This window comes from Dromiciops gliroides, chromosome 4 (genome assembly GCF_019393635.1).
Source record: "Dromiciops gliroides isolate mDroGli1 chromosome 4, mDroGli1.pri, whole genome shotgun sequence".
Lineage (NCBI taxonomy): Eukaryota > Metazoa > Chordata > Mammalia > Microbiotheria > Microbiotheriidae > Dromiciops > Dromiciops gliroides.
In genome coordinates this window covers 416,329,687-416,350,672 of record NC_057864.1, presented here as the reverse complement: position 1 = coordinate 416,350,672, position 20,986 = coordinate 416,329,687, and the positions used below count along the sequence as shown (strand labels likewise).

General features: G+C 45.1%; 1 long non-coding RNA gene and 3 other non-coding genes across 4 annotated transcripts; 1 reads left to right on the top strand and 3 right to left on the bottom strand.

The window, feature by feature from the left end:
* Positions 1 to 4,024: 4,024 nt before the first annotated feature.
* On the bottom strand, positions 4,025 to 11,176 carry LOC122756137. Its single transcript, XR_006356438.1, has 4 exons — positions 9,940 to 11,176; positions 7,847 to 7,926; positions 5,421 to 5,586; positions 4,025 to 4,159 (listed from the first exon to the last, which is right to left on the bottom strand). It is a non-coding gene; the product is annotated as an uncharacterized LOC122756137 (long non-coding RNA).
* TRNAD-GUC lies at positions 10,894 to 10,965 on the bottom strand. The gene has a single exon. It is a non-coding gene; the product is annotated as a tRNA-Asp (tRNA).
* Positions 11,177 to 17,592: 6,416 nt separating the features above from the next.
* Positions 17,593 to 17,675, top strand: TRNAL-AAG. Its single transcript has one exon. It is a non-coding gene; the product is annotated as a tRNA-Leu (tRNA).
* Positions 17,676 to 19,015: 1,340 nt separating this feature from the next.
* Positions 19,016 to 19,087, bottom strand: TRNAE-UUC. The gene has a single exon. It is a non-coding gene; the product is annotated as a tRNA-Glu (tRNA).
* Positions 19,088 to 20,986: the final 1,899 nt, after the last annotated feature.

The following is a 20,986-nucleotide window of genomic DNA, read 5'->3' as shown; positions in this document are numbered from 1 at the left end:
TTTCCCAATTACATGTAAAGACAATTTGAAGACTCTTTTTTCAAATTATGAGTTCCAAATTCTCTCCCTTCCTCTTCTCCCCCCAACCATTGAGAAGGCAAGCAATTTGACATAAGTTATACATGTGTAGTCAGGCAAAACACATTTCCATGTAAGTCATGCTGTGAAAGAAAACACAGATTTTAAAAAACCCCAAGAAAAATAAAGAAACTAAAGCAAAAGTATCTTCAATCTTCATTCAGGCTCTGCCAGTTCTTTCTCTGGAGATGGACAGCACTTTTCATCATAAGTTCTTCAGAATTGTCTTGGATTAAGACAATGCCAAAAGACTTGATGGAAAATGATCTCCACATACAGAAAAATAACTATGGAGTCGGAATGCAGATTGAAGCATACTATTTTCACTTTTGTTGTTGCTTTTTTGTTGTTGTTTCTTCTTTTTTGTGTTTTTCCCTCTTTTGTTCTGATTCTTCTCTACATGACTAATGTAGAAATATGTTTTAGATGATTGTAACGTATAACACCCATATCAGATTGCTTGCTGGCTTCAGGAAGGAGGGTGGGAGAAAAATTTGGAATTCAAAATCTTACAAAAGTGAATTTTGAAAACTATCTTTACATGTAATTGGAAAAGATAAAGGTCTGGGGGGAAAGAATTGTATTAAATCATTGTATTGATGAGAATAGCTAGGTTATTCACAGTAGATCATCATACAAGATTGCTGTTGCTGTGTACAATGTTCACTTTGCATCAGTTTATATAAGACTTTCCAGGTTTTTCTGAGAGCATCCTGCTCATCATTTCTTATAGTACAATAGTATTCCATCAGAGGCATATGTAAGAACTTGTTCAGCTATTCCCCAATTGAAGGACATCCCCTTAATGTCCAAATCTAAAGAGATGTTTTGTAGTTGTTGTTATTGTTGTTCTTTTGGTCTCTAATTTGATCCATGCCAAGGACTTTGAGACTAGCTCCTTGGGAAGAACCATATTACATTTGCTTTAAGAAACCATAGCTTGGGGCAGCTAGGTGGCACAGTGGATAGAGCACCAGCCCTGGAGTCAGGAAGACCTGAGTTCAAATCCAGCCTCAGACACTTAACACTTACTAGCTGTGTGACCCTAGGCAAGTCACTCAACCCCAATTGCCTAAAAAGAAAGTCATAGCTTTCCCTTTGGGTTCTACATATGAATGTGGACCTAGGTAAGAGAAGGAAGGAGGAGTTTTTGAAAGGATTCTAATGTTAAGGGGGGAGCCTTAATTTACCAATATGGTTAGGTATGCACATATACAATCTCTAGCAAGCAATGTCAATATTTTTACATTCATGGAGGGCACCTGGCACTGGCAATTACAAAAAGCTAAACAGCAGACCATTGAATGAGAATAGAAAGTAGTATATAACACCTTCACAAAAACTGACCATGCATTAGGGCACTCAAACCTCAAAAACAAATTCAAAAACTTAAATGCACCCTTTTTTGGATCTTAATTCAATAAAAATTACATTCAAGAAAGGCCCTTGGAAGTATAGAAAATGTACGACCCTTTCAAACTGGAAAATTTGTAAGTTGTGAGAAGCACAGCAAATGAGATTTCAGAGTGAATCTCCATGTAACTGAGTTTATCACCGTTCTGATTCCATTAACAAATTTCCCACCTTTTAAAGGGTGTGAAGCTTTGAGTACCTCATTTAAATCAAAGTCAATTGTGGGAGTTGGTATACACCTTTAAGGAAAGGAAAACAGTCAAAGAGAAGACCAGAGGCTGGAACAAGGAAGACAACTGCAGCACACCTCTAAGGTATAAGGAGAATCATGACCTATGGCAGTAAAAGGAGGTCTGGAAGAGCAGTTGGCTCTCAGGGCATCTCAAAGGATAGGTCTCAGACTGAGCTACCTCCCAGGAAAAGGTCAGCTCTTTCTCCAATTTCTCTCCCATTGTCTATCTATTCACAGGCACTAGGATGGAATCTACCATTTTGCTATTCAAATGTTTCCAATCAACGGAATTTTGCCTCAACCACAAGGAGCCCACAGGTTAATTAGGCATTGATATAAAGATATTGTTAGGCAGAAAGCCCAACCTCTGCCTAAAGTGTTAGGAGTTTTTTAAACTAGAGACTCAGAGCACTAATGATTAAACTCAGAACTTTCCTTCAAAAATAAACTTCCTGGGGCAGCTAGGTGGCGCAGTGGATAAAGCACCGGCCCTGGATTCAGGAGGACCTGAATTCAAATATGACCTCAGACACTTGTCATTTACTAGCTATGTGACCCTGGGCAAGTCACTTAACCCTCATTGCCCCGCAAAAAAACCCCAACCAAAACCAAAAAACTTCCTGGAGCTGAAGAGCGGGGAGCCAAGTGCACTTTGGGGCTACTATATTCTCCACTCAACAACCACTAGTTCAAAACCAGCTAGTATCATCACAGGTTACAATTTGGGAATCTTCTATGGGGTAAATTTTTTCTTCTTTCTGAGAATTTAAATATTGTACTGTATTTAAAAATCTGTTTTGTTTTGTCTTTGCAGGAAACAAAAGCAAGAGCATACAGCAGAATTGGAGTCAGAGCCTGAGTAACAACAGCAGCGTCTCCAGGGGAAGCTGACCAAGAGAAACATCCATCACAGCAAGCCCAGACAGCCCTGGTGCCTATTTTCAAGGACTCAGGCCCTGGTTGCCTGTCTGGGGGCCTGGAGCCTACTCCCAAGAAGCTCCTGGAGTGAGCAGCAGACATCAGAAAGCAGGCATCCACGGGAAAAAAACACCCCAAGGAAAGCCACCTACTATTCAGAGTTTGTGGTGAAGGAGACTTAACCTGAAAAGGAGCTGTCGTTGGCACCTGAGCAGAAGTAGTACCAATACAATGATTTCGAGCAAGCAACAGAGACTGGAGGAAATAGAGAAACAGGATGTATACCTTCGGGAGAGGATGAAGTACCGCTTCCACATCATTCCTGATGGCAACTGTCTTTACCGAGCTGTCAGCAAGGCAGTCTATGGGCACCAGGACCAGTACCAGGAGCTTCGGGAGAAGACTGTCAAGTACATGGCTAGGAACCTTGACCTCTTCAGACTCCTCATTGAGGGTGATGTGAAGGAATTTCTCTTCAGAGCAGGACAGGATAGCACATGGGGTGGCTACCCAGAGATGTTGGCCCTGGGGCACATGCTCAATGTCAATATTCACTTAACTCTAGGAGGCAGTTTGGGGAATCCCACGATATCCACAACCATTCACTCTTTGGGTCCAGAGGGCTCCCATAGGAAAAGTATTTGGCTAAGTTGGCTCAGTTATGGGCACTATGACACTGTACTGGATTATTCCCTTCCTATACTAGAGGATGACAATTTTTTGTGTGGAAGTGACAACATTTTCTTTGTTTTTTTGTTTTTTGTTATATTTTTGTTCCTTTTTATTTTCAGTTCCAAATCTTCCTCCTCCCAGCCCCTCCCCCAACCACTGAGAAGGCAAGAAATAGAATACCCATTCTACATATAAAGTCATACAAAAGATTTCCTCATTAATTTCATGTTCTGGAAGGGGAAAAAAGGCAAGAAAATGAAAGGGAAAAAATTGCTTCCATTTGCATTCTGTGTCTATCAGTTTTCTATCTGGAGGTTAATAGCATTTTCCATCATGAATCCTTTGGAGTTGTGGTAGATCACTGTAATGATCAGTTACTAAGTCTTTCGTAGTGATTATATTGATAGTATTGCTATTACTGTGTAGATTGTTCTCCTGGTTTTTCTTACTTCATTTTGTATCAGTTCATATAATTCTTCTCAGATTTTTATGAAACAATTCCCATAATCATTTCTTATAGCACAATAGTATTCCATCACATTTATATGATATAGCTTCTTCAGACATTCTCCAGTTAATGGGCATCCCCTCAGTTTCCAATTCTGTGCCACCACAAAGAGAGTTGCTGTAAATATTTTTGTACATATGGGTCCTTTTCCTTTTCTGTTGATCTCCTTGTGTTATAGATGTAGTAGGGGTCAAAGGCTATGTGCAGTTTTTAGGGCATAGTTCCAAATAGTTCTCCAGAATGGTCAGGACTCCACTAACAGTCCGTTAGTGTTCCTATTTTTCCACCTTCCCTCCAGCATTTCTCAGAGAGTAGCAATTCTTGCAAGCAACATGAAGCTAGAAGAAAAAGAAGAAAAGTTATTTAATTCTTGAAGTCCTAGATATTGTGTCCAGTAAGGTACTGGTTCATTGAGTCTTGAAAAGAGGGAGCACTGGAGTGTGTACACACACACACACACACACACACACACACACACACACACCCTTGGAGAAGAAATACCGCAAACTTCACAAAAAACAACATCAGTGGAATAGTAGGGAATAGGAAGAATGAGTGATTATGAGGAGGTTAATATGGAGGAAGGAATAAGTGGAAACTAATAAAGTGAATATTGAATTTTAAATCCTGTTTCAAAAAACTGGCAGTATGAAATGGAGACTCATGCTTTCATAAAGAATCCTATTTTGTGTGCTGCTGTGTATAGAAAATGTTCATTTTAACTGTTTACATTCAGAATTTTAAGGTGTAATTTAATTTTTAAATTGTGATCTTTTGCTCCCTTGAGAAAAAAAAATAAAGAAATCATCTAAACTTCAAAATAGCAAAAATAAAGGAAGCAAAGAAAAAAAATAATGACCCCTCCTAACTTTTTGACAAAACGTGAAGAGCAGAAGTTTTAGGGTTGCCTTACCTCTTTAGAAGGACTAAGTATGAGATCCAAACCATCTGGACCGTGGGGTAGATGATGGCCAATGGTTACAGTTCACATTCTTGTGATTTGACCTTGATCACTATAAGTGCCAGGAATATCAAGGATTACAGCAAATATGATGATGCCTCTGTCACAGTTACTGATTCCTTTTTTTTTTTTTTGGTGAGGCAATTGGGGTTAAGTGACTTGCCCAGGGTCACACAGCTAGTAAGTTCTGAGGCCGGATTTGAACTCAGGTACTCCTGAATCCAGAACCGGTGCTTTATCCACTGCACCACCTAGCTGCCCCACAGTTACTGATTCTTTGTTTTTTTGTTTTTGTTTGTTTTTGTTTTTTCGAGGGGCAATGGGGGTTAAGTGACTTGCCCAGGGTCACACAGCTAGTTAAGTGTCAAGTGTCTGAGGCCAGATTTGAACTCAGGTCCTCCTGACTCCAGGTCCCATGCTCTATCCGCTGTGCCACCTAGCTGCCCCAGTTACTGATTCTTAATCAAAGTCAGGGACATCTGTAGTAAGGTATGTAAGTGATCATTAGCTTCTTACCTGTAAGCAACCAGTGAAAATCATGAGTTATCCTCTAGAATGATTCCCTCAGGTTTCCCCAACCAACCAGACCATCCTCCTCCCTGGGCATCTATTTAGAAAAATAATTATAAATTTCATACCATTAGAGGCTTCTTTTAAGATGCTACCCTCTCCTTTCACTCAAGTTGTATGAGCACTCTCTCCTTCAATGGGGCATTCTTGATTGTTACCAAATCGTTGAGAGGATCCCTTGTCATACAAGTCAATAAACATTCAGCATAGGTGTGTAGTGACAGTTTCAAGTCCCTGGAGATAATAGAAAGCAAAGGCCATGCTAACAGGTCCACCCTTATATTCCTCAACCCATTTCTGGAAAGAAGTAATCCCAACCAACCCACAGGAATGCAGACCTGCCAATGGAGAGGATCTTGAGCCGTCTTTCCCCAGGAGAAATGGAACCCTCTGAAGGGGTAGGAAACTTGAGGCCTTGGTCACTTTGGACCAGGGAAAGACTAAGGAAAATCAAGAGAAGATGTTTGATCGAAAAAGAAATACCAGTTTATTTGGCTAGTCTTCCTGGAAGCTAAATTCAAGAAACCACTGGATGGGAGAGTCCTCAATCTTCCTCAGCAGTCAGAGATATGATGATGAAACTGTTGAGCAGCAATGGGTCAATATCTGAACAAGCATTTATTGTTCCCTTTCTCTCTATGCCAAGTGTTGTGCTAAGTGATGGGGATATAAAGAAAGGCAAAAGCAGATTCCTTGCCTTCAAAGAACTCACAGTCTAAAGGTCTGACCATCAGCCTTCTACTTAACACATTCCTGGGGCAGCTAGGTGGCACAGTGGATAGAGCACTGGCCCTGTAGTCAAGAGGACCTGAGTTCAAATCCAGCTTCAGACACTTAACACTTACTAGCTGTGTGACCCTGGGCAAGTCACTTAACCCCAATTGCCTCACCAAATTAGAAAAAAAAAATCAACAGTGTTATAACAAACTCCAGCTGCTCCCTATTGCCTCCAAGATCAAATACAAAATCCTCTGTTAGACATCCAAAGACCTTCATAACCTAGCCATTCTCACCTTTCCAGTCTCCTACAAGTTGCACTCAGCCAGGTACTCTTCAATTTAGAAGCACTGTCCTCCTTGTTGTTCCACAAACAAGTCAAGACACTCCATCTCTCAACTTGGGTCTTTTCCCTGGCTGTCTCCCATACTTGAAATGATTTCCTTCCTCATCTCTGCCTACTGGCTTCCTTTTAATTAAAATCCATCTTCTACAGGAAGCCTTTCACAACCCCTCTTAATTCTTGTGCCTTCTCTCTTTTAATTATCTCTAATATATCCTGTATATAGCTTGTGTGTACATATTTGTACATTTGTTATCTTCCCCTTAGATTGTGAGCTCCTTGAGAACAGTGAACTGTCTTTTGTCTCTGCCTGTATCTCCATCACTCAGTACAATACCTGGCACATAGTAGTTGTTTAATAATGTTTATTCATTAACTGAATGACTAATGGTGGAGAAAATATGTAAGCAACTATGTAAATATAAGTTTTATCCAGTGTAGTTGGGAGATTATCTCAGAGGGAAGACACTAGCAATGGAGCTAACCAGGAAGCACGTTTTGCAAAAGGTAGCATTTGAGCCAAATCTTGAAGGAAATCAGAGAAGAGAGAAGGGGAGGAGGAAGAAAAGGAGGAGGAGGGAGGGAGGGAGGGAGAGAGAGGAAAAAAAAGAGAGAAAGAGAATTCTCGACATGAGGACCACCAGTGGAAGGCAGAGTAAAGAGATGGAATGTCCTGTTTGAGGAAGAGCAACAAGACCAGTTACTATAGACTACATGGAGGGAAATGAGATATAATAAGATTGGGGTGATAGAAAGGAATGAGGTGTGAAGAATTTTAAAGGCCAACAGGGGATTTTATGGGTTTTAAAAAATTTTATGTTTTAATCTAGAGGTAATAATAGGAAGTCAATGGAGTTTATCAATTAGAGGAGTGACATGGTCAGATCTACAAATTAGGAACATCATTTTGATAGCAGAATGGGAATGAACTAGAATAAGTGGAGAATTCAGGAAGAGTTTTCAACCAAGAGGCTATTGGATTAATACAGTTATGAGCTGATAAGGTCTTCTATCACATTTGTGGCAGTGTCAGAGGAGGGAAGGAGGCATACCTAAGAGATATTGTGAAATAATTAGGTTTGGAATAGTTTGTATTATGAAGGTGAGGAGTTGAGAATGCCACCACAATTGTGAGGAGGATGGTGGTACCATCAATAGTAATAGGGAATTTGACAGTAGGGATGGTTTGGGAGAGAAAAGCAATGTACTCTGCTTTGGAGTTTGCATGTCTAGGGAACATCCAGTTTGAGATATCCAATGGGCAGTTGGTAATGCAAGACTAAGAGTCAGGAGAGAAGTTAGGTGTGGCTTACAAAATCTGAGAGTCATATGTAAAAGAGATGATACTTGAACCCACAGAATCTGATTAGATGACCAAGTGAAAAAATATACAAGGAGAAGAGGACCCCAGACATAAACTTGGGGGATACATACAGTTAGTCAGCAACACCTGGAGGAAGATCCAGCACAGGAGACCTAAAAGCATCATACAAGTTGGAGGCAAACTTCTTGCCCTGAAATGAGATGAGAGGACTCATTTGCCATTTGAAGGTAGATTGATGGGAAATGTTTATTAGGTAGGTACTTCATATTGCTGAGGGAACCCAGTTGGCAGAAATAGGTGCTTTGTTCTTAATGCAATCATATGGACCCTCAACCATCACAACATGACATCATATCCTCCAGAACACATGAACAATGATACTCTTACTTTAGCCTCTTCTTTTTCTGTAATGGCTATATCCCAGTTGTTTAGCAGAAGGCATATGTGATCAGAAGCCTCTGCAAAATTCCTCCATTGACCCTCACCCTAAAGGGGAGAGCCTTTGATTATCTGGCTGGGAACTTTTCATTCCTTGCTCCAAACACCCAGTCTCCTAAAGAACTGGCCAGGTACACTGGCGCCATGATAGGGAGCCCATGACCAACCTTTCTCCTTCTTCAATCCATTAAAGGGCAAGAGGAAGGCAACTGCTGCTTATAGATTTATCCCTTCCCCTATCCAATCCTCATTTATCCATTTTCCAGTTACTACCAGGTGCAGGATGCTTATTCTCAGCAGGACACTGACTCCCAGATGCCTACCTCTGCTGGAGATATCCCAGAGCCCCACTCTATTTCCATCCTTGAATTCACTATACTCTTGGTAGGGGACCAACCATCTGATCTGCCATTACTCCCCAAGCTCCTATTTCCATCCTTGAGGGGAGTTCCCACAGAAAAAGACAAGTAGACTTAATTGGGCACAGAGCTTTGATTCTTTGTGGGATAGATTCACTAAGTAAATAAAAATTATATAATAAGAAAACAATACATAACAGGCAGGTCAGTAGCCCAGAGGATAGAATACTGGGCCTAGAGTGAGAAAAATCTGAGTTCAAATACAACCTCAGACATTTACTAGTCTTGTTGACTTTGGGCAAGTTATTTAATCCTTTGTTTTCCTCAGTTCTCTCTTTTGTTTGTTTGTTTTTGTTTTTGTTTTTTGTGGGGCAATGGGGGTCACACAGCTAGTAAGTGTCAAGAGTCTGAGGTTGAATTTGAACTCAGGTCCTCCTGAATCCAGGGTCAGTGCTTTATCCACTGTGCCATCTAGCTGCCCCTCCTCAGTTTTCTTAACTGTAAAATAGGAATAATAATAGCACTGTACCTTCCACGGTTCTTGTGAGGATTAAATGAAATAATATTTGTGGGGACAGCTAGGTGGCACAGTGGATAAAGCACCTGCCCTGGATTCAGGAGGACCTGAGTTCAAATCCAGCCTCAGACACTTGACACTTACTAGCTGTGTGACCCGGGCAAGTCACTTAACCCCCATTGCCCCGCAAATATATACATATATATATATAATATTATATTCCAAGTATATATATATATATATACTTGGAATATAATAGGCAGCTAATTAAATGCCAGCTTTTATTACTAGAACATCTACCCAGTGCTGGCATGTCTGTCCAGACATACGACTCATCCAAAAGCCAGGAGTTCTAAGACATGCAAAGCATGATTTTATTTTGTTTAGCCCACCTTCTCCCTGCAGTCAATCCCCTGAGAGTCTATAGTGGAAGACCGATGTGACGCTAGACACACTCTCACTAAGTCCAGTCTTTAAATAAAGACAAAGAAGCTCCTCATGGAAATCCTCCCGGGCCATACCTTCTTTACTGACACCAGCAGCACCCAGAGCCAAAAATTTTCCGGGCCAGACTGTTCAAACTCACCCCGTTGCCCACTACTGATGGCCCCGAAGGCATCCCCCGTGTCTTCCACGGAGGCTGCGATGAGTTTGTCCCCCTCCTTAGCCTGTGGCTAGACTCATTTTCTCCTGGGGGAGAGAACCTAAGCTCCCTGAAGAGAAGAAACTGGGTGTTTTCTCGGGTTCTCGACCAGATGCCAGCCCTTTACACTGGGCATAGGGCACAGTGCGTCTGTGCATATATATACACACATATTCATAACATATATGCATATACGCATCACACATGTCTACATAATATCATATCGTGTATGTATACATACTGTACCTGTCTTGTCGCAAAGCCCGTCGAAGGTGAACACCTTTCCACCTTGACCACTTTTTAGGAAGGCTGGTGCGAGTTCTGAGGAACTGTTTGGCTGTGACTTGGCCAGGTGAAGGCTGATTTGTAGGAGTCTTAGCAGTGCTTAATGAGGCTTAAGTACTGCCAAGCCGGGTGGAGTGCAGAATTGTTACAGGAGGGAAACCAGCAGTCGGTGCTCCAAGCCAACCAAACTATAGATACTCTTTGGCGGAGAATCGAACCTGGGTCCTGGCTGTAAAAACTCCAGGGTTTAACTCGTAGATCACCAGGGAGCAACCAAGACTCTGGGGACTCAGCAATCACGGCCGCCTTTTCTTGTTCAGTTAGCCTCACCACATAAATCATCTTCCGTCTGCCCATGCAACATACTCTATTTCCCCTCTCTCAGCCTCCTCTCTGCTGACCCTCAAGTCCCCGACACCACTATCTGCAGTCCATTCCTAACTTGCACACGAAGTCCGCAACCATCCTCTCGCCCCCAGGCTGGGGAAGAGGCACGGCCGCTGTCGGCCTTTCCGGAGGAAGCTTGTAGTCTCAGGGAGCAAAGCCTTCTGGGCAGCAGTAGCTGAGGCTGGAAGCCCAAGAGGATCCAATCGCTGCCCAGGCTGCCATAGGACAGAGGACGAAAGGATGCTGAGCCGGCCTCCGAGGTGGGCAATGACCCGCACAACCACCGCACGCCATCGTGTCGTTTGCCTTAGCTTCCTGCTCCCGCGGTGCCAGTTGGGTGGCCTCAGAGCGGCGGCTTCTCCACCCGTGGCCCCTTAAAGGGCCTGCGGGCAGGAGCCAAGCATGCTCAGGGCCGGTGTGCCGGGGCGCCCCAGCCCTGGAGCCACATGAAGGAATCGTGTCCGGGGGGGCCAGGTGCAGGACAAAAATAGCCAGCAAAGTAGAGTCCGGGAGAAAAAGGCATATATACTCCTCGTCGGGGAATCGAACCCCGGTCTTCCGCGTGACAGGCGGAGATACTCACCACTATACTAACGAGGACCCGATACAGAAAACTCGCTTGAGCACTGGACACCAAAAATGCGAGCCATCTCGCCCAGGCAGAGATCTCCCCGGGAAATCAGAACACACCTGGGTACAGACTCCGCCCCAGTCCTTTTGGACCTTCTTCCTCTCCTCCTCCCTTCTCTGTTGACGCATCCAGGCGCACAAACGCAAGTCCACGCAAACCCCCAACACAACCAGACCCGCTTCCACCACCACCTCCTTCACGCTTTACCCTCACAGTCCCCACCCAGGACCAGGCCTCCACTCTTCTGCCAAGATTCACCTCTCCCCTCAGAGAACTCTTCCCCTCTCCCAACGCTGCACCCTCGCCACGGGGTCCACTCCGCAACTTGGTCCCCACTCCCGATCCGGACACCGCCCCGACCCCCATTTCCTGGCAGAGAAGAGTATCTGTGGGACTTTATTCGGCACTCGGCAACTCACCCGCCTGAAGTTCCCTCACCTGTCAAATCAGGAGCTTGTACTACTCGAGACGCCTAACGCCCCCTCCAGCCCCCAAACTAGGAGGCCGGACTCCATTCCAAATGCGGTTTGACGTGGATAAGTCACTTGAGTTTTCCGTTCCCCCGGATGCCTCCTTCAGGGTATCAAGTTGGACCGCAGGTACGAATATCGGTCTTGGTAGAAGGACCTTCTCACCCGGGTCCCCAGTATACTGATGCGGTCACCACAAATTCTTGGGTCAAGAGCAGCAACATCGACCCTATGACCTGGAAGCGTACAACCCCACGGGAGAAGCGTTTCTCCGGGGTCTGCTAGGTGGCGCAGTGGTAAGTGGTGAAGGGTATGAAGGCAGAGATTCCACCTGCAAAGCAATAAAAGGCCACGGGGGTATTTGAAGAGGGAAAGAGCAATAACCACTAGGGTAGATGTAGTTAAAGGGTCGCCATAGGAGGTGGCACATGACTTGAGCCTTGATGGAAGCTGGGAATTCCAAGGCATTCAAGGGAAGAAAGATTTCCCCTGCTGAATCCACGAATATCTGCTCTGAGATGCCCAAAACATGTCCTGATCTGTTTGGAGCAGTTTACATTTGGCCTTTTTTCTTCAGAAAGGTCCTGTTCTTGGACCATATATCTGTTAGAATATGGTTCTTGAAGTCCTAGACTTTTTTTCCCCCTCTGGATTCCTCCTAGTGGCCGTTTGATCCGAGGGCCATTAGGGATCCTTCCTTAGACAACCTTCCATCAATTCTGAGACTCGCCTGCCCAGTGTGTGGTCATGCAATGCACAGCCTGGCTGAACTCCTTCCATTGTGGTTGTTGTTGTTGTTGTTGTTGGACATCAATATAACACAGCTGTAGCCAAAGGCTGGCTATCCCAGTATGGGAACTCAGGCCAAGTGCAGGCTGGGTATTAGGGTCCTTCTCGGTTCCCTGTTTCTTTATCCTTCGCAGATGCTCTATGGACAGCCCCGCCCCCCGACCTTCTTCCTTCCACTCTGCTGGACACACTCCCACACCCCTACACACCTGCTCTTCTGTAAGGCCAGGCAGCCTCGTCCTTTCTGGCCGCCATTCCTCCAAGCCCAGGAACCACCAGAACCACTCTGATCCTCAGATCACCTGCAAAGCCCTAATTCTTCCAGAGCCTAGGGGCAAGAGCATGACTGAGGACTTCATATGGAAGTTAGGAGTGGACTGCAGAGAGTACTGTCCAGGACTTGAGAGTCGGCAGAGGGCAAGCTGAACAAGAGGAAATCAAGTGTAGTCTAAGGCTACCTTTCTCTCTCCGCCCACCTCCCACTCCCTTAATACCTGCCACAGGAATAGGAAGATGTTATTGCTTTTGCTATTCCCTCCACTGCATAATCTTCCTTCTTAACCTAGCCTCAGCTGCTCTCCTTAGCTGTTTTCCTCTTGGGTCTGCACTCAACTCTTGGGTGTATATTCAAACTTCGTTTGTCTCTTTCGGGATCCGAGAAAGGTTTATCTAATAGACTCCTTTCCTCCACCCCGACCCTTATTTCACTATGCTCTTCTTCCACAAGCCAACTGTATGACGTAGCAAGTTCCCACTGCTTTTTTCCCTCCTGCCTTCATTAGTGCATTCCTCCTTTTACTCTATTTTTCTTTTATCTAGGTTACAAAAGAGATCTAGCGCTGGACCTAGAGTAAAGCACACCTGAATTCACATTCAGTGTGTGAACCTGTGCAAGTCCCGGCCTCAATTTTCTCATCTGTAAAACGGAGACAATAATAACTAGGTCCAACAACTGTGCACACAAAAGAAGATATTTATAAGTTACCACAGTGCCTGGCACATACATAATAAGCACTTAGTAAATGTTTATTCCCTGCCTTTCCCAGCACGGGAAGGTTCACTAACTTGTCACTAAATTTCGTTGTAGAATGTTTATTATCTTGGAAGAAAGAGAATTCCCTTCAATGATTTGATGGCAATCCCGATTTCCTCAGTGGAGGTGAGGGAGAGTGCTCAGACAACTTGAGTGAAAGAAGAGTGGAATATCTCAAAAGAGTCCTCTGATAGGACAGAGATACGTTATTATTACTCTAAATGAATGCACAGTAAGACCCACAGGGGGGTCTTTCTAGAGGTCAACTCTTAGGAATCTTCACCTGCAGGTTGTTTGCAGGCAAGGAACTAATAAACTCAACTACCTTATTCCCGAGGATTCTATCTTTAAGTCTGACTCTAAATATCAGTGACGGTGACAGAGGTGTCATCATTTCTATTGTAACCCTGGTGTTCTTAGTGCTAATCCTGGTCAAGATCAATAGCTCACATTAGAAGACCCACTTGAACTGCAACCATTGGCATCATCCACCTCATAGACCTTATGACTGACATCCCAGACTTAGTTTTTCAAAAAAGAGGAGGCAAAACCAAAATGTTCTGGTCTTCAATCTCTTTCACCTTTGGTTACAACTTGGGAGTGGGGTTTTGTTAATTTTGTGTTTGTTTCTTTTTTCTTTTCTTTTTTCATTTTCAGTTTAAATGTAATCTTTTATTTCTCTTTCTCAAAGAAGAAGATTACTCTTTTAAAAATTAAACTTCATTTAAATTCTGAACATAAACAATAAAACATTCACAACTTCACATGCATGCCAGCAAACAACAGTAGGATTATATATGAAAGCATCAATCTCCATTTCATGCTGCCTGCTTTTTCAACAAAGTTTCATACATTCAAGGCTGTTTCCAACTACTTCCCCTTCCAAACTGTCCTCCCTACTGACCACATGCTCTCCCTATTCCTTTTCCCTTTTTGCTAGCCTGTTGAGTTGGAAGTGTTTCTACTGCAAGACCTGCGTGTGGTGAGGCCATGCAGTGGGTAGAGATTCAGGCTGTAAAGAGAGAGTGTTTGAGGAAGGAAGGAGCACCAACAACGAGGGAAAGTTTCAGAAACTCCCCATCAGTAGTGTCACATGACCTGGGTCATTGTGTGGCATCTGGGATCTGAGGTAGAGGAAAGAAAGCAGCCTTAGAGGATAGCCTATGCTAATCCTGTGAAAAGACAGACCATTGAATTTCCATGAAAGGAAGGTCAAGGTGTCAGACTGATTTGGGAGATAGGGGTTCACTGGGTGCTGCGGCTGGTGGAGGTCTGTGGTGGGTGGGGAAAGGGTCTGGGTTAGGAAAAGATGGTATTTGCCTAGCCTTGCTCAGGATGGGCTGGTACCACCGAGGTTTCTGGTCAAATGAGGTTCTTGATCCACATATCAACTGATAAAAGGTTTATTTGGCCCTAAGAAAGGAAGGATATTCAAGCCAGGAATGATATTCAGCAAGGGTACAGTCTTGATTCACTAAGTTGTCACTAAATATCTTTGCAGAATCTTTATTATCTTGGAAGAAAGAGAATTCCCTTCAATGATTTGATGGCAATCCCGATTTCCTCAGTGGAGGTGAGGGAGAGTGCTCAGACAACTTGAGTGAAAAGAAGGGTGGAACATTTCAAAAGAGTCTTCTGATAGGACAGAGATATGTTATTATTCCTCTAAACGAATGCCCAGTAAGACCCACAGGGGGTCTTTCTAGAGGTCAACTCTTAGGGATCTTCACCGGCAGGTTGTTTGCAGGTAAGGGACTAATGGTCTCTTTGCTATCTTATTCCCAAGTATTCTAACTCTGACTCTAAGTATCAGTGACTGTGACAGAGGTGTCATCATTTCTGCTGTAACTCTGATATTCTTAGTGCTAATCTTGGTCAAGAACAATAGCTCACATTAGAAGACCCACTTGAACTGCAACCATTGGCATCATCCACCTCATAGACCTTATGACTGACATCCCAGACTTAGTTTTTCAAAAAAGAGGAGACAAAACCAAAATGTTCTGGTCTTCAATCTCTTTTACCTTTGGTTACAACTTGGGAGTGGGGTTTTGTTAATTTTGTGTTTGTTTCTTTTTTCTTTTCTTTTTTCATTTTCAGTTTAAATGTTATCTTTTATTTCTTTTTCTCAAAGAAGGAGATTACTCTTTTAAAAATTAAACTTTAAGGCAGCTAGGTGGCACAGTGGATAGAGCACCAGCCCTGGAGTCAGGAGTACCTCAGTTCAAATCCAGCCTCAGACACTTAACACTTACTAGCTGTGTGACCCTAGGCAAGTCACTTAACCCCAATTGCCTCACTAAAAAAAAAAAAAGAAAAAATTAAACTTCGTTTAAATTCTGAACATAAACAATAAAACATTCACAACTTCACATGCATGCCAGCAAACAGCAGTAGGATTATATATGAAAGCATCCATCTCCATTTCATGCTGCCTGCTTTTTCAACAAAGTTTCATACATTCAAGGCTGTTTCCAACTACTTCCCCTTCCAAATTGCCCTCCTACTGACCACATGTTCTCCCTATTCCTTTTCCCTTTTTGCTAGCCTGTTGAGTTGGAAGTGTTTCTACTGCAAGCCCTGCGTGTGGTGAGGCCATGCAGTGGGTAGAGATTCAGGCTGTAAAGAGAGAGTGTTTGAGGAAGGAAGGAGCACCAACAACTAGGGAAAGTTTCAGAAACTCCCCATCAGTAGTGTCACATGACCTGGGTCATTGTGTGGCATCTGGGATCTGAGGTAGAGGAAAGAAAGCAGTATGTTTCTGCCTTAGAGGATAGCCTATGCTAATCCTGTGAAAAGACAGACTATTGAATTTCCATGAAAGGAAGGTCAAGGTGTCAGACTGATTTGGGAGATAGGGGTTCACTGGGTGCTGCGGCTGGTGGAGGTCTGTGGTGGGTGGGGAAAGGGTCTGGGTTAGGAAAAGATGGTATTTGTCTAGCCTTGCTCAGGATGGGCTGGTACCACCGAGGTTTCTGGTCAAATGAGGTTCTTGATCCACATATCAACTGATAAAAGGTTTATTTGGCCCTAAGAGAGGAAGGATATTCAAGCCAGGAATGATATTCAGCAAGGGTACAGTCTTGATTCATCTGAACTCAAATTTTGAGCTTCAGGGCAATAGTCTGTAGTGGGAACTGTCCAGTCTCTGGAAAAACCAAGTACCTCAGGAAGCCTGGAAAACTACATTAAGGCCCTGGAACCTTCAGTCTCCTGAGTCAATTCGGAAATGAATGAATGAATGAGTGAGTGAGTGAATGGAGGTAAATAAAGGAGGCAGATCCTCCATTTCCTTTTGTGCTTCTTCTACCTAGGCCTTCTGCTTAGCCACTGAGTGGCCATCTCTCAGGGTGGCTTTTGGGTTTCTGGACTCCTTGGCATGACTGCCTAGGGACTGCCTTCCCAAGATACCCAGGGTTGAGAGCCAGGAGTGGACAAATTCTATTAACTCTAGGGGACCACAGTGTTGGTCTTTCTAATATTTCCTCCCTGTCAGCCTCCATTTCTGGGACCAGAACAGGTCCAGCAAGGTCTGGATGCCCACAGTGATTCTTCACTTTAGCCATGCTTGATAGGGAGTCCTCATGATTGCCTTGGTGACAGTCCAGCCTTCTTATTTCCACAAATCATAGTGTTCATTGTGGCCTCCATATCTTGCCTGAGGTTCTCTCACTTTGACTTCTGCCCAAAGCATCCCTCCTGCAAACCTCTGCCCCTCAAAAATCTCCCCACGTAGCCAAGGTCTTCTTTACTGCACTCATCACCCCGGAACAGAAAGTGTTCCCCGCCAGTCCTATTCAAACTACCTTTTCTGCCCCCTTCTAATAGCCCCAAAGGCATTCCCTGGTGCCAAATGAAGATGTCCAGCCTAGCGCCTGTCCCCAGAAACTCGGCTGGGTTTGCTTTTCCCCTTGGCTTGCGCCCACCCCCACCTTCTCCCTGAGGAGAAGACAACGGCCCCGAAAGCAGGCCGCCGGGTACTTGTTCAGTCGGCCAGACAGAGAGATGCTGTCTCCAGGAGAGGTGTGTGGAAGCGGACGATCCAGTTTTGGGGGCGTGAGTTCCTGCTTGGTTGTTTTCACCTAGAGGCAGGAGTGTACTGAAGGGACTGGTCCTGTGCCTGAAGAGGTTGGTAGGCAGGGCTTCTGCCTCTGGTGAGGCAACTTCTTGAAATGAGGAGAGCAATGAGTAGAATGTGGACCCAAGGAAAGGAAGAAGCTACTGTAATCTTCCAAGGTGTTAGGGGGAAAGAACTGGTTTGAGGTGAGGGTGATGAAAGTGAAGGTGGAGAAGTGGGTATGGTGGTTAGGATGGCCGAGTGGTCTAAGGCGCTGCGTTAAGGTTGCAGTTTCCCCTGGAGGCGTGGGTTCGAATCCCACTTCTGATAGATTTCTTTTCCTTCCTTCCTTCATCGTGCCTGGCTCAACTCGCTCTTCCTGTTATTTATTGTTTGTCCTTTCTTCATGAAGAGGACCGTGACATTAGGGTGATATCATGACTTGCACTGAATTGGATTTGAGTGAGGGAGTGCTGCGTATCAACATAAGACAACCATATCCAAAGGTGGGCTATACGGAAGTATAGGAAGTACGGAAGTTCATGCCCACTGCAGCTTGGGTACTAGGATCCTTCTCGGTTCTAGCCTTACAACCCCTCCACCCCTTTTTCCTTCGACTCTGCGGGACACCTACACCCATACAAACCTGCTCTTCTGTAATGCCAGGCAGCCTTGTTCTTTCTGGCCACCCCCTATCACCCCCAGGGACCACTATTCTCCGATCCCCGGATGACCTGCAAAGGCGTTCTGGGAAGTGGAGCAATGCCAGATTGCAGATAAGCTGCTGAAGGCTCCCCCATAACTTTCCAAGGAGATCTGTCATTCTCAACCCTCCCCCCCCACCCCCAACAAGGGTACTACAGAAGAGGGACTCTTTTGTGTTACTCAACCCAGTAACTGTTGAGTTAAGTCGGAGCTGCAGTGGGGGCAGGTGCGTTGGTTGTGTCCTGCCCGTTTCTTTGTTCTTCTCGATGTTAAGACCAGTCTTTAAAATGAATGACATTTTCGGGTTCTTGCCACTGACACTTTCCTAGTCTCGTCCTCGCTTTACCTATTCCGATTCTGCTGCACTCACTGTGAATCCGTTCGTACAACTCTTCTTGCCTTCTTTCTCTGGATTCCTCCTAGTGGCTGTTTGGGTCAAGGGCCATTAGGAATCCTTCTTTAGACCATTTATCTGCTCCAAGACTCACGAGCCCAATATATGGGTCGTGGGGCTTTATTTCCCCATCATCTCGATCACCCCTCACGGACTGCCAAGCAGCCTGTGGGAAGGTTTTGGTCTTTATGGGCATAGCGGAGCTGTCTGTCTTAGATTTTCTTAACGAATATATATGCCCAAGAGGGAGGGAGATCTTGGAACAGGGAATTTTCTCAGCGCAATCGAAAGGGTGGCGCTGAAAGTTGAGAGACCCATGGCTGGCTGGATGCCAGGTTTGCAGCCTGTATTGAGGGGCAATCAAACGTGGATCCCTTTCGGCTTTCAGGACTTTCCTGGGGGGAAGGCGCAAGATTCGCGGAATTCCTTTCAATGTTCTTTTGCCTGGGGACAGGTGGTGTGAAAGGGCCTAGGTTGGTGTGGGTGTATGTAATTTCAATTGGTTGGTGGGGTGGGGGAATTGTGGCTTGTGGGAATTAGTCTGAGAAAGAGGCTAAGATGCTAAAAGACGTTCCCTGACCGGGAATCGAACCCGGGCCGCGGCGGTGAAAGCGCCGAATCCTAGCCACTAGACCACCAGGGACTACGAAGAAACTCCTTCGCCCTGTCACTAGAAGCTCCAAATTGATGCGAAAGGTCGCATCACACCAACGCGCTTGACCTTCCCCACTCTCCCGAACCTTCACACCACACAAATTCTATCTCCTTAGATCAGTCCCGCCTGCAATCCTCACCCTAAAATTCACGTTACTCATCTTGCCCCTAGCTCAGCGTCCCCTCTAATTCTCCACGCCTGCTTGGCCACTAGTCTCTCCCGTGCACTCCCAACTCTCACACACCCTCCTCCACATCCTTCTCCCAGCATGTAGGCTCCTGAAGAGTCCCCAGTGCTTTCACCCTGAGAAGGACTCCCCTGCCAGGGACAAAGCCTGAGGGGCTGCCCTCACTGATGGTGCCCTCACTGCCCGTACTGTCCGGGGAACAAAAGCTTTCGGGGGGGGGGGGGCGCGGCTAGATAGCACAGTGGATAAAGCACCGGCCCTGGATTCAGGAGTACCTGAGTTCAAATCCAGCCTCAGACACTTGACACTAACTAGCTGTGTGATCCTGGGCAAGTCACTTAACCCCCATTGCCCCGAAAAAAAAAAAAAAGCTTTCAGGGCTAGGTGGGAGGGCACTGAGCGCCGGGCAGATAGGGCGGACAGTGACCCGCTGCACACCCCTTTGCTGTTCCCTCGATTACATCGGGATCCTCTTCCCTGCTTGCCTCTTCGCTAGTCCAAGAGTTGTTGCTTCTCAGTTCTGATTCCCCAGCTGTTGGGCATACATCAACTTTGCTTTCGATTCTTTGCTAATAAGTAAAAAACGCACCTACTATGTGCCAGCCACTGTGTAAGCCCCTGCGAAGTTGAAGTTGAAGACAGTTCTCGGTCGAATGAGGAGCCAACTTGCAAAACTTGCAGCTTCGAATATTTTGTTTTCTATATTCCCTTTTCCCCCCAAGATCTCAAGAGGGATGGGATGGAAGGTCATGCCTAGAAACAGCGTACTCTATCACAGGGAATGAACATTTTAGTGATTTCTTTGTATAATTCCAAATTCCTTTTCAGAACGATTGAACCAAGTCAGAGTACCATCCAGTGCCATCCAACTTGGAATATCCCTGTCTTTCCTCATCCTTTCCAGTTAGCTGGATGTGAGGTGAAATCTCGAAGTTCTTTACCTTTGCATTACCCTAACTCCTTGGACCAGGCTTAGGATTTAATCATTAGTGGGGTTTGCCATTTGTTTGAGAACTCTACTTTCCTAAGGTTGCACCACCACACTTAACTTTTCCTGCTGAGGGGCTGGCAAAGCTTCAGGACCATAGGAAGGGAATGGGAGCTGGGGAAGGGGGGAGGGACTGACTGAAATTGCCAGTTAATCCATGATAGAGAATGGGGCTGACAGCATTCCACCCAGTGCTAGAAAGAAGATCTCCAACTGATTCCAGCTAAACCCCTGAGGATGAAAGGCCCTAATCTGAAACAGACAGCCACCCTCTAAGGCACTGAGGAATTACTCCCTGCTGAAGGTCCCTGAAAGGCCTGGTCTGTCTTTGAGAGAGATGAGGGAGGGACAGTGCTCTTTATTCCTGATGTTGAGCCTCTCCAAGAGCCCACAGAGCCTTAGGGCCAGTGCTTGTCCAGAGGGACAGGAAGTAGTCCATGCATGCCCTTTGATCCCACCCCATAAACACACAGGCACACATAACCGCAATAATGCTTTTGGAGAGAAACAACCAGAACATAGAGTTGCTCCACTTGGTTTGGTTAGGAGGATAGTCTGTCCCTCCCACCTCAGTGGCCAGAGGATTCTAGCTCCTTCCAACCTACAACCTGGAAATTGGCCTCACCCCCCACCTCTCTCCATACACACACACACACACACACACACACACACACACACACACACAGAGTCAATTGGCTTTTGGTGGGAGGCT